At 25.1% G+C, this 4,585-nt stretch overlaps 1 long non-coding RNA gene across 1 annotated transcript; it reads left to right on the top strand.

Moving 5' to 3' along the window:
• The first annotated feature begins 247 nt into the window (after positions 1-247).
• On the top strand, positions 248-3,681 carry LOC145842549 (uncharacterized). The gene is made up of 3 exons (XR_014370198.1): positions 248-307; positions 1,082-1,186; positions 2,908-3,681. It is a non-coding gene; the product is annotated as an uncharacterized LOC145842549 (long non-coding RNA).
• Positions 3,682-4,585: the final 904 nt, after the last annotated feature.

Here is a 4,585-nt window from a genome sequence, read left to right as displayed (position 1 = left end):
ACAGTTTTAAAGATAACTTATTGTTTTTACCAATTAAAAGTATACAAATACAGATTTAATTTTTTTTAATTTTATGAAATTTTTTGTATTTTTGTTGTACTGAGGCTTTTAATCAGTTTTACTTTCAAACAATCATATTGGTATTAATAACTGTCTTAAAATATTAAAAAGCTCATCATTTGTTATAGTGATTGCAGACTACTTTTATCTATTTATGAGATCTGTAATACATTTATTTTTTTTTAGATCTACAGCTTAATTAAATTTATTTTATTTTTAATGTCTGGCGGAAGTACTACCGAAACAAGTTAGTTTTATTTTAATTATTTATATTGAATAGTAGTTTTTATGTATATAAATACTTTAAACTAAGAGATTTTTCTACTTAAATTGTTTTTGATAAAACTAAAACAAGCATGTACTACTTTACAGACATAATTAACAATTTTTTTTAGTAATTTAATCAGTTGTGTAACTTTTTCTAGTTTTAAAACAAAAAAACGTGAAAGTATTTTGATTATGTAACTTTATGACTGAAAACAAAACTCTTAAAACCCTTAGCAAACAATAAAATTCACTAAAAAATAAAATTTAATTCTCTTTAAATCAATTAAAGTATTGAACTATTATTTATCTTTTGAGGAAAAAATCAACAAGAATTAAAATGTTTGAAAAAAAAGTAAAAAAAAAAATTTTAAACATAGTAATTACTGTTTAAGTTCAAATATAGGCAATATAAAAGAAAACACAATTAGTATTCATTACAATTTTATGTACTTCAACTAAGACAATGTTTTACAAATTTCATATTTTTATAGCAAAATTTACCATTAAAATACTTAAAAAATTAACAACACTAAAACTTAATAATCCTAAAGCTTTACGTTACCATAATAACAATAAAACAAATAATTACCACAGTGACAACTTAATTATACTAAACTGACTTTTTACAAAACTTTATATAACAAAAGTAATAAATCTTACAAGCGTTAGTTCTTTAGTTTAAGTTTAGTTGTTTTAGTTTAGTTGTTTAAGTTTTTGTTTGATTACCATAGTAACAACTATCATTACCGCACAGTGACGACAGAAGTACCGGAGGGCTGCCGCATGGGGCGCAGGGGAGCAATCATTTACGACCCCACCGATGACGTCACGCACAGGATCAGCAGCATGACGTGTCAAGGTGATTTTTTTAAACATATTTAAGTAATTGTTATAATATAATATATTTAATGTATATATAAAGCATAATTTACAGTAACTTAAGTTTTTTGTCAGTCAGAATGTATAAGACTTATATAAGCAGTTTTGGCTGTCAGGACAACCATAGAACAAGATGAATATATATTCCTTTGTTTCAGTATTAGTGTACATCAGATTAAAGATAAAAGTATTCTTTTACTTTAACTGGTAAAGTATTGTATTGTTTACAAATACACCTTATTTCTTATACTTTTGTAAAAAACTTCAAGGTAATTAATTTCATAATGCATAAAAAAACACATTGTCCGAAAAAAGTTGTTCTTCAAAGGTTTACAAACCTTTGGTTTCTATATTAGCGTACAGCAGATATAAATGAAAAGTTTTATTTTACTTCAAACTGGTTTATTTTTATATTAATCAATTTATATATAATTATTGTTTTTATTACAAATACAATTTATTCTAAGTTATTTTTAAAGAAGTTTAAGGTATTTGAAGTCATAGTGCCTATAAACAACATGAAACAAAAAAAGTTGTTCTAAATAATTTTCGTAATTTATTTTCAGACAAAGTCAAAAATTTTAGGAAAAATTTACTCAAAAAAATATTGATTTACTCATGGCCATGATTTTCGATAGCTTTAAAATAACATTTAAACAAATATTTAAAAACAAACACATTAAAAGGTTTTAATTCTTCTCAAGTCACTTAAAGTAAATGTTAGACCGAGTCTTACGTAAGACTTAACCACTATTAAAACAAAAGTTTTACAGTAAAAGTTTTGTTTTATTAGTTTAAACGGGTTTTTAGGTTTTTTGTTTGTTTTATCAATAACAAACGTTTTGTACCTAAACTATAAAAAAAAAAATTTTCTTTCATAGTACTTGTACTTTTTTTATGGAAATCAATAAAATTAAATCGACTATAAAACGGAGCGTACCTTTAAATAGCACTGCGACTAATTTTTTAATTTAAATGTATTTAGTTAGAAAGCATTCTGACAAAATTTGACTTTTCATCAATCAATTATTCTTGCTGCCTTAGAGGTTTTTTTTATACTTTTTATTTGGAATTGCAGAAACTTGCAATGCTTTAAAATTTAATCGATTTGCTAGAAGCAGAAAACGTTAAAAGTTGGAACTGATTAGTTTGGTCACTTCTTTAAAAACCACTTTAGATTGTAAAGTTTTATAAAGTGCTTATTATTTTGAGTTAAATTATCTTTTTTTTGTTAAAACTCTAAATGAATCACGAAAGATATGTATAACTAACAAAAATGTTACTCTGAGAAAATATTTATTTTATTTTAAACATTTTTTAAGTTTTTAGCCCTTTAGCTTACCAGTACTTGTGATTTTTTTTTAAACGGTGACAATAACAGTTTTTCTACTGGTAAATTTTGCCTGCCGCTTTTGCGATTTGGGTTCGTAGATTTAAAGCTTTCAAAGACGGTACATGCCAACAAATTGTTACAGAAACCTTTTTCACAAGTTTGAAGTTTAGCACAAACAGTTTATGATGTTTTAATATGCACCAAATTAATCACAGCAATCATATTAACAATCACTACAATCAAAAACTGGTCTTTATGTAAAAAAACAAATTTTTTCTTTCATTTCACTGAATGAGACGCGGCCGCTAAACATTTAACTAAATGTTTATTTATTGTTCGCAACTTTTATTTACAATTTTTTTACTCAGACAAAAGCCAGCAACCGTCGACGTCGAACCAAGCCGACAAGGAGCAGTCCAAGCAGCAAAAGCAGGAGGGCGAATCGTGATTATGACGTAGTTATTGATTACACTATGACGTCACAATGTGCACTGCAAGGCGCGCCTCACGAAAAATGTTTCTGGGGCGTTTTTTTTTCCAACTGTGAATTAAATGCAACTTTTTTACTCGAAATACCAACTAGCTTTTTTTTTCTGCAGGTAGACAATAATCAATAAACAAATTTGTGTATTTATAGTTTTAAATAAATATTTTTTTTTGTTTTCATTTCTGACTCTTTAGTATTTAGTTATCTGCAAATAATTTTACTGAATAGATTCGTAAAAAGTTTTGTTTCTATTTTATTTATGAGCAATATATTTATTTTTGATTATTTTAAGTTGTTAACAAGGTTTTACCTTAAATGTTGTCTTCTATTTATTAATATATGTTATAAAAGTTTTGCGGTTGGTAAGCAACTTATTAAAATAATCTAAACCTTGATAAGTTGTTTTGGATTAAATGGTGTTGAATTTTTTTTTCTGCTTAAAACTTATTTCAAATTAAGATAATTTTAATACCAAGTTCAGGTATTATAAACTTAGTTAATTATTTTAATATAGTTTGAAGTTTATTCAGTTGCATTTTATTACTGTAAAAAGTTTTCAAACTATGATAAAAGATGTCTAATTTTAAACAATGCTCTTTATGGTTCTAATCGTGTATGTTTTATTTCATTTTTTTTAATAAACATTTCAACTCCCTTTTAATGAGCATACTGAGTACTCAAATTATAAACAAGTATTTTCGTTTCTAGCAGCCAGAAAGTTTGAATAAATAGATAAACTAACTACATTATAATGAATACGCATTGAAAAGAGCTAAAACTTTTAACAGAAAATATTCAATACAAAAATTCGAGTTTTACTTTAAACTACATGTATTAACTTTGTTTAAAACTAAAAAAAACTTTATTTGAATTTTTTTTAATCGGTTTATTTATTGTCAGCTTTGTTTCTATTAATTTAGGTTAAACACAACTTTTTTGTAATATTCAAAAAAAATACTTAGTCTACCTTTTAGTTTAAAACCTTAAACATACCATGATTAGAGTTCAAACTAGTACCAATCCTTTGTAGCTAATTATCTTTTATCTCGAAAAGCTAAGAATACAAGTTTTGCACTAAAGTACCATATGTTTTACTTGAAAACTACACATAAAAAAAATCCGTAGTATAAATGTTGCTCATATCTTGTTAATAAAAACTGATTAAGGTTTATCGTATATAATTATACACGTTAAGAAATTTGCACTACTACTAGAGCTTTAAAAAGGGTACTAATTATCAAACTACAGTTTGAATAGATAATTAGTTCAATACACTATTGTAATCACGGAATGAAAACAGCTAAAACTTTTTAATTGTATATTGATAAGTACATACATTGTTAACTTAGTTTAGACAACAATAATTGACTTTGTTTGTGAACAAAAACAAACTTTACTTAAATTTTAAACTAGTTCGTTTGGTTTATTGTCGCTTCATTTATATTAGATTAAACATAAAAATTTTGAATTTTTGACAAAGTATTTAGTTTATAGCATTTAAAATACCTTGATCGATAATCAAAACACTACCAACACTTTGTATTAAGTTTTCTTTTTTT

This window comes from Thalia democratica, chromosome 8 (assembly GCF_965202585.1).
Source record: "Thalia democratica chromosome 8, ktThaDemo2.hap1.1, whole genome shotgun sequence".
NCBI classification, from domain to species: Eukaryota; Metazoa; Chordata; class Thaliacea; order Salpida; family Salpidae; genus Thalia; species Thalia democratica.
Note: the sequence above shows the minus strand (reverse complement) of the source record. Positions and strands in the feature narration are given on the sequence as shown.